The following is a 9,587-nucleotide window of genomic DNA, read 5'->3' as shown; positions in this document are numbered from 1 at the left end:
TCTCTCTTCATCTTGGCCAGCATTTGTTATTTTCTGTCTTGTTGAACTTTGTACTAGTGCCGAGATCAGATGATACTTCATTGTTATTTTGATTTGCATCTTTCAAATGGCTAATGATTGTGAACATTTCTTCATGTGTTTGTTGGCCTCCTGAATATCCTTTTCGGTGAAGTGTCTATTCATGTCTTTTGACCATTTTTTAATTGTCGGATACATCATTGCCAAATCCTAAATCCTTTTGCCCAATCTGTGGTTTCTCTTTTCACTCTTTTGGAGAAGTCTTTTGAAGCACAAGGAAATTTAATTTTTAGAAGGTCCCATTCATCTAGTTTATCTTCTGCTATTTGTGCATTTTGGGGTATGTTTGACAGTCTATTTATGCCATAAATGAGGGCCCCTGAATTTGCCCCTATTTTGCCCTTGAGGAACTTTATAGGTTTAGGTTTCATATTTAACTTTTTGATCCATCTGGAGTTAGTTTTTGGGTATGGTGTAAAGTATGTATCTTGTTTCATTTTTCTGCAAATGGATACCCAATTTTGACAGCACCATTGGACAATCTACTTCTGTAGTGATACTTCTTTGGAAACCCAAGGAGGGATCACTATGAGTCAGATCTGAATCAATGGCAGTGAGTTATTTGTTAAAGAAACCATCCATTCCCCATGTAATGGATTTTGGCCCTTTGTCAAAAATCAGCTGATCGTAGATCAATGGATCTATTTCTGGGTTCTTAATTCTGTTCCACTGGTCTATGTGTTTGTCATTGTACAAATACCAGGCTGTTTTGACTACTGTGGCTGTATAGGTTTTGAGATCTGGGAGTGTGAGGCCTCCTACTTTGTTCTTCTTCTTCCATAGTGTGTTGCTTATCTGATGTCTCTTTCCTTTCCATATATAATTAGTGATCGGTTTTTCCATACCCTTAAAGAATGTTGATGGGATCTGGACTGGGATTACTTTGAATGTATAGATTGCTTTGGGTAGTATTGATATTTTCACAATGTTCAATCTTCCTATCCATGAGCATGGTATGTTCTTCCATTTATATAGATCTCTTGTGGTTTCTTGAAGTTGTGTTTTGTAGTTTTCTTTGTACAGGTCTTTTGTGAATGCCTAAGGCATTTGACTGCTAACCAGAAGGTTGGCTGTTCATACCAACCAGCCACTCCTCAGAAGGAAAATGGGACAATCTACTTCCATAGAGATAAACCAAAACCAAAACCAAACACACTGCTGTCGAGTCAGATCTGACTCATAGCGACCCCTCTTTGGGTTTCTGAGGCGGTATCTCTACAGAAGTAGATGGCCCAGTTTTCCTTCTGAGGAGTGGTTGGTAGGTTTAAACCACCAGCCTTCTGGTTAGCAGTCAAATACCTTAGGCACTGTGCCATCAGAGCTCCCTCCATAGAGATACTGCCACAGAAACCCAAGGAAGTGTTGCTATGAGTAGGATTTGCGGGACAGCAGTGAGTTTTTTGGTTTTTGGAGTGAGATTTATTTCTAAGTATTTAATTTTTTTGGTAGGTATTATAAATGGCATTGATTTCCTTATTTCCTTTTCAGCAATTTCTTTGCTGGTATAGCAACTGATTTTTGTATGTTGATCTTGTATCCTGCCACTATGCTAAATCTCTCAATTTGTTCCAGTAGGTTTTTGACTGAGTCTCTTTGGTTTTCTAGGTATAGGATCATATCATCAGCAAATAGGGATAGTTTGATTTCTTGCTTACCAATTTGGGTGCTTTGATTTCCCTTTCTTGCCTTATGGCCCTGGCTAGGTCTTCCAGTGCAATGTTGAATAGAAGTGGTGATAGAGGGCATCCTTGTCCAGTTCCTATTCACAAGGGGAATGGTTTCAGTCTCTCTCCATTCAGAATAATGTTGGCTGTTGGTTTTGCATATATGCCCTTTATTATGGTGAGGAATTTCCCTTCTATTCCTGTTTTGCTGAGAGTTTTTATCAGGAATGAGTATTGTATTTTATCAAATGCCTTTTCTGCATTGGTTGATATAATGTGGTTCTTTTCCTTTGTTTTCTTTATGTGATAGATGACATTGATTGTTTTTCTAATGTTGATCCATCTTTGCATACCTGGTATGAATCCCACTTGGTCATAATATATTATTTTTTGATATGTTGTTGGGGTCTTCTGGCAAGGATTTTGTTGAAGCTTTTTGCATCTATATTTATAAGGGATATTGGTTTGTAGTTTTCCTTTCTAGTGGTGACTGGTTTGGTACAATGTCATACTTGCTCCATAAATTGAATTTGGGAGTTCCATCCTTTTCTATGTTCTAGAATAATTTGAGTAGGATTGATGTCCATTCTTCTTGGAATGTTCAGTAGAATTCTATAGTGAAACCAGATGTTCTCACCTTTCGTTACAGCTGGGAAGTGCAGAAGCATCACTACAGCATCATAGCAACACTGCAGTTGGAGCTTTGATATTGGTTATTTCCATTGATGTCCTTCCAGAACTTTCTTTTGTTGATAACTTTTTTATGACCTGTTCAATTTGTTCTTTTGTTATTGGTCTGTTTGAATTTTCCACCTCAGTCTGTGTTAGTTTAGGAAAGTATTATGTTTCTAGAAATCTGTCTATTTCTTCTGGATCTTCAAATTTGTTGGCGTATAGTTCTTCATAGTATCCTGATATTATCCTTTTAATTTCTGTTGGTTGTGTTGTCCAACAGAACATTTCCCAATTTTGACTGTAAATTTTATGAGGGCAGGAATTATGCCTGTCTTGCTCACCAGTACAATACTTAGCACATAGTTAATGTTTAACAAATGCTTATAAATAAATAAATGCAAGTAATAATAATCATGGTGATATTAAGAGTTTCTGTTAATTAAGTTTTTCTGTGTGCAAATTCTGTGTTTTAATTCTGTCTTGGATGAAGAACAGACAGCATGCTTCTTAGAAATAAGGATAAAGATTCTTCCCCTCTCATACTTTGGTGATATCATCAGGAGGGACCAGTCAGTCCCTGGAGAAGGACATCATGCTTGGTAAAATAGATGGTCAGCAAAAAAGAGGACAATCCTCAATGAGATGGATTGACATAGTGGCTGAAACAATGTGTTCAAGCATGGCAATGATTGTGAGTTATGGAGCAGGACTTGGCAATGTTTTTTTTTTTTTTTTTTTTCCTTCTTCAAGTTTTTCTACTCAGCTAAAAAGCTACTAATATCTGCTTCTTTGGGCTTTGTTTTTTTTTTTTTTTTTTTTTTTTTTTCTGTAGCACATAGGGTTGCCATGAGTTGGAATCGAGTCAACGGCACCTAACAACAATAACACTGTGGGCCAGGTGTGGTGCTAAATAATAATTTATATACTTTACTCCATTTAATTTTAACTACAATTTATCATGTCTAATCTTCAAATTCCATATAAAGACACACAGTAGAACAAGGCAGATCTGACTCCAAAATCTGTGCTTTTATTTACTCATAAGACATTTATGAGTGTGAGTTATAACCTGTGAGTGGTACATGACAAGTAGGAAGAAGATGTGTCTTGAGTGACAAATGAAGGTTGCAGAAAGTTCATGAGTTCAAAGGAGGGACATTAATGGCAATAACCAATATCATAGCTCCAACTGCAGTGTTGCAGTGATGCTGCAGTGATGCTTCTGCACTTCCTAGTTGTAGCAAAAGGCAAGAATTATCTGAGTCCGATGGACCTGCCCTACCACCTGCAAAGAGCTGTCACTTTTCCTGTTAAAAAAATAAAAAGGCAAATCAATGGAAATATGTAAAACTACAATTCCTAGGGTTTCATCTAAGTGAAATTTCATGTTTAAACAGAAATAATTTGTGTATGATTCATCAATTCCATTTCACTTAGATCAATAATTAAATCAGTTCATTCAGCTATACTTCAATAACTCTATGAGAAATACTTGTTTGGTTTAAGTTCTATCCTGCAAACATCTATATCATTACTTTATTTAAAGTTCTGTTCAAATCCATAACATAGCATTTGGCTCTAGCCCTTTATCATGCCTTCATATATCCTTTGGTTTGTCCAGGATTTATCTCTGGTTCTACCAGGCAAAGACTCATGTTGACAAGGCAAGACTTGCACCATGAGGTAAATTTCCCATGAAAATTTACAGCCCAGTTTTCCTTGCCATTTCAGAATCCTAGGTGGTTACCTTTTGAGGAAAATCTGAACAATTTCCATTAGCATTCTACTTATATTTGGATTCCTGAAGTACATCTGAATAGGTGCTCACACTTTGGATTCACTTGAGATTTACTTCTGGCTACAGATTGAGTCAATTAACTCTGCTGTACCTCTCATCCTCTCATGCCATACTACTACTAATAGTTCAAGGTCTGTAATGAATTCACTTTATATTATGTGCTCCACTTCTCCACTTCTATTTACTTTGCACTTTTTCCTTCCCTCCAAATCTGTTTTATTATGGTCTCTCAGAAGGAAGGTTGGGCAATCTACTTCTGTCATGATACCACCTCAGAAACCCAAGGAAGGATTGCTAGGAGATGGATCCTACTCCACCACAGTGTGTTGCATTGCATTGCTATAATAAACAATCCATTATAACTAAATGCTTGTATTTTCTTAGTCCTCCATACATAATGTTCTCTTCAACTCCTTTGCAGAAAGGCTATCCAACTCTCTCCTGAGGCTGAATCTCCTGGGCAGGCAGCATTCCTGAATTTTGGCTTTTTTTTTTTTTTTCTCCTACATACTCTCTCTACATCATGGTACCAAGAGGTAGACATTTTGGCCACCTAGCAATTCAATTTTTCCTCCTGTGGGCAAAATCTTTTTCAAGAACCCCATGTTCTTCAGTTATACTATTATTTTGCATCATTCTTGTCATCTGTTGATTTAATGGCTATTCTCATAATTCAAGGAGGCTTTTGGGCTTTGGCTCATAATCTTCCCTCTTATTCCAACCACAGCTTTCTTCTCTATTCCATGTCCTGTCCTCAGTCGATGTGATTGCAATATCCATGTAGAAGATCCATCTAATGCTTCAAAGTTTTTTGATCTTCTCAATATATAAACCTTTTTGTATATTGTTTAAGGAATTCTTCTCTATCTCAGGGACATAGAGGTTTTCTTCTATTGTCTTCTATGATGTTATTATTTTTCATTTCATGTTTAGATATTCATTCCAAAGGGTTTGAGTTTTATGTATTATGAGAGGTAGGAGTGATATCCCATATTTTCTATAGATAAATTCTTAATTCTTGCTCATCCAATGAAAAATACAACTTTCTCAGAATATCTGAAATTCCAGCTCTATGATAATGAAAGTTCCACAATTTATGAATAAATCTGATTCTGTGATCATTAGTTAATTTTACTGCCCACTTTATCCTTGTACTAATACCACCTGACTAAATAATATAGTTTTATAGCAATTATTGATATCTAATAAGACAATTCTCTCTTCCATGTTCTTTTATAAGCATTTTTATGGGCGACTTTATATATTTTGTATTATCATATCAAATTGAAAGTTAGTTTGATAAACTTACTAACAAACAAAGTTTTATTGAAATGGAACTAAACCTTAGATTAATTTGATATCATTATTATACAAGGAGCTCTCCTAGCATAGTGTTTAAGGCACTTGACTTCTAACCGGAAGGCTGGTGGTTCAAATCCACCAGCCACTCCTCAGAAGGAAGATGGGGCAATCTACTTCCATAGTGATACTGCCTCGAAAACCCAAGGAGGAGTCTCTATGAGTCAGGTCTAGCTCGACAGCACATAACAACAACAACAACAACATTATTATATGGAGATTTCCAATGCATGAATATGGTATATATCTCCATTTACTTGTTGTTGTTATTTTTAGGTGTCCTTGAGTAGACTCCGACTCATAGCGACTCTATGGATAACAGAAAAAAATACTGCCTGGTCGTTCACCATCCTCACAATCCTTGCTATATGAACCCATTGTTGCAGCCACTGTGTCAATCCATCTCATTGATGGTCCTCCCCATTTTTGCAGACCTTCCACTTTACCGAGCATGATATCCTTCTCTAGAGAATGGTCCCTTCTGACAACATGACCAAAGTAGATGAGACAAAGTATGGCCATTGTCACTTCCAAGGAGCATTCCGGCTGCACTTCCTCCAGGACAGATTAGCTTGTTACTCTGGCAGTCTGTGGTACTTTCAGTGTTCTTCACCATGCTACAGCTCAAAAGCATCAACTCTTCTTTGATTTGCCTTATTCACTGTCCAGTATTCACATGCATATGAGGCTACTGAAAATACTAGGGCTTTGTTTAGAGGCACCTTAGTCTTCAAAGAGACATCTTTGCTCTTCATCACTTTAAAGAGATCTTTTGCAGCACATTTGCCCAGTGAAATACAATGTCTGATTTGTTGACAGCTGCTTCTATTGGTGTTGATTTTGCATCCAACTAATATGAAATCTTTGAAAACTTCAGTGAGATAGTGCTTCAGGACTATTCACAAAATATTCCAGTAATATATCAGACTGCTTCACTGCTATTCATAAGGTCTTCACTGGCCTATTCTTTAAGAAGTGCATGATCCCTTCCTTCTTCCTCATCTCTCTTAGTCTGGAAGTTCCACTGAAACCAGTCCACCATGTGTGACCCTGTATTGTTGTTGTTGTTATGTGCTGTTGAGTCAGACGTGACTCATAGTGACCCCTCCTTGGGTTTCTGAGGCAGTATCACTACAGAAGTAGGTTGCCCAACCTTCCTTCTGAGGAGTGGCTGGTGGGTTTGAACCACCAGCCTTCTAGTTAGCAGTCAAATGCCTTAGGCATTACCCTATCAGAGCTCCCTGTAGGTATTTGAAATGTTGGTGGCATACCCTCCAGACTCACAGCAATATGCAAGCCACCATAATATGATACATTGACAGGTGAGTGGTGGTCTATTTACTTAGTTTCTCTCAACTGCTTACTGATAGTTTTATGATTTGCTCTGTAGAATTGTTGCACTTTTTTGTTTGGTTTATTCCTAAAGAGTTTATAGGCTATTGTTTAACATTTCCTTTTTTTACTTGGTTCTTGACATATAGATGAACAATTGAATTTTTAAAAAAAATTTATTGCAATTTGGGTGAAAATTTACAGAGCAAATTCACTTTGCATACAGCAGCTCACATACACTTTGTCTCATGACTGATTGAAATTTACCACAATGCAACAGCTCCCCTTCCACTTCCTCCCCATAATTACCTCTTCCCTGTGTCCTTCCTCCCATTCACTCCTGCCTCCCAGCTGTCTCCCTGTGCATACACAGCCCTTCTATTCTCCCATGATTGATTTCTCCAAGGAGTGTATCTACTTAATGTAAATATTTAGCTCATAGCCTGTCTTTTGTTTAGCTGGAAGTCACAAGAGTAGGTTTGATTCCAGACCTGAAGGACAGCTAAGGGCCACAGTCTCAGGCATTCCATCAGGCTCTATCAGACAAGCAAACCTGGTCCCCTCATCCCTTTTTTATGATTTTTAGTTTTGTTCCACTTTGTTTTCCCACTTTATACAGGATCTCCTACATACATCCCCCTCCAAGTGGTTGATAATGGTGGTTCTTCTGGCCTCCTAGTCATATAAGCTGAGGATTCCATGGTGTACCAGCCCCTTGGACTAATTGTTTCCATAAATATTTACTTTTCTTCATTCTTTGCTCTGGACAAGGAGAGACCCATCATTGCATCTAGATGGCTGCCTTCAAGCTTTTAAGATCCCAGTTATTAATCGCCAAAGTAGGATGCAGAACAATATTTTTGTATATTATGTTATGCCAATTGAGTTTGATCTCCTCTGGGACCATGGTCCTGAGCCCATGGGTCCAACTACCCACTCCCTCTGGGTAGCTGGCTGTGCCCAAGAAGTGGCTATAACCTTGTCCCTTGTCAGCTCTACTATATACCTGTAAATTCTTACAGAACATACAAATACACTTGTAGAAACGTTGTCTGCCAACCCTATAGATGATTATGGGCACGCTCCCCCCTGCATAGACATACCTAATTTTTCAGCCTGTCCACCTATCTATCCACCTGTATATCAATGTTTGCCATCACTGACAATGCTAACCAGAAGGCTGGCAGTTCAAACCTACCAGCCACTCTTCGGAAGGAAGGTTGGGCAATCCTACTTCTGTAGTGATACTGCCTCAGAAACCCAAGGAGGGGTCGCTATGAATTGGGGCCCACTTGACAGTGAATAACAACAACAACAATGTGCAAAAAGTTCATTTTTGTTGTCTGTACCTCCCATGCACCTCTCTATGTCTTCTTCTTCCTCAGTGCCACTGTGTTGATCACTCACATTTGGTACTTTGCCCTTCCCTTCACCCAAATCAATATTTGTCTCCATTTGTCCTTCTGTGATAGGCTTATTTTACTCGGGATTATTTCCTCCAAGTTCATTCAAGTTATGGGGTGTTTTGCCAATTCTACATTATTCTTTAGGGTTGTATATTGTGTGTACATACCATAGTTTGGTTATTCATTCTACTGTTGATGAGCAACTAGGTTGTGTCCATCTTTTTGCTATTGTAAATAGTGCTATGATGAACATGGGTGTGTATATGTCTGTTCTTGTCCTGGCTCTCCTTTCTTTAGAATAAATATGTAGCAATGGAATTGCTGAATCAAATGATATTTCTCATTCCAACTTTTTAAGGAATTGCTATACTGCTTTTCACAGTGGTTGTATCATTTGACAGTCCCACCAGCAGTGTTTGAGAGTCCCAATCTCTCCACATCCTTGCAAGAATTTGTTATTTTCTTTCTTGTTGAACTTTGCTGCTAGTGCTGGGGCAAGATGGTATCTCATTTTTGTTTGGATTTGCATCTCTCGGAAGGAAGGTTGGGCAATCCTACTTCCGTAGTGATACTGCCTCGGAAACCCAAGGAGGGGTCGCTATGAGTCGGGGCCGACTCAACGGCACATAACAACAACAACAATGACTAGCATAATGGCTAAGACACTTGCCTGCTAACCAGACGGCGGGCGGTTCAAACCCACCAGTCACTCCTCGGAAGGAAGGTTGGGTAATCCTGCTTCCGTAGTGATACTGCCTCAGAAACCCAAGGAGGGGTCTCTATGAGTTAGATTCGACTCGACGGCACATAACAACAGCAACAACAAATGACCAGTGATTGTGCACATTTCTTCATGTGTTTGTTGGCTGCCTGAATACACTCTTTAGTGAAGTGCCTATTCATGTTTTCTGCCCATTTTTTAAAATTGAATTATTTGTCTTTTTGTTGTTGAAGTGTTGAAGTTTTATATAACTTTTAGAGATAAGTGCCTTGTCAGATATGTTGTTGCCACCAAATACTTTTCCCCAGTCTGTAGGTTCTCTTTTACTCTTTTGGAGAAGTCTTTGGAAGCACATAAGAATTTAATTTTTAGAAGGTTCCATTCATCTAGTTTATCTTCTACTGTTTGTGCATTTTTGGGTTATGTTTGATAATCTATTTATGCCACATATTGTTGTTGTGTTGTTATGTGCCGTCGAGTCGGCCCCGACTCATAGCGACCCCTCCTTGGGTTTCCGAGGCAGTATCAGTACGGAAGTAGGATTGCCCAACCTT

This window comes from Orycteropus afer, unplaced genomic scaffold (genome assembly GCF_000298275.1).
Source record: "Orycteropus afer afer isolate SDZICR_OR568_19922 unplaced genomic scaffold, OryAfe1.0 scaffold00030, whole genome shotgun sequence".
NCBI classification, from domain to species: Eukaryota; Metazoa; Chordata; class Mammalia; order Tubulidentata; family Orycteropodidae; genus Orycteropus; species Orycteropus afer.
The sequence above is the reverse complement of the archived record's forward strand: the minus strand, read 5'-3'. Positions refer to the sequence as shown.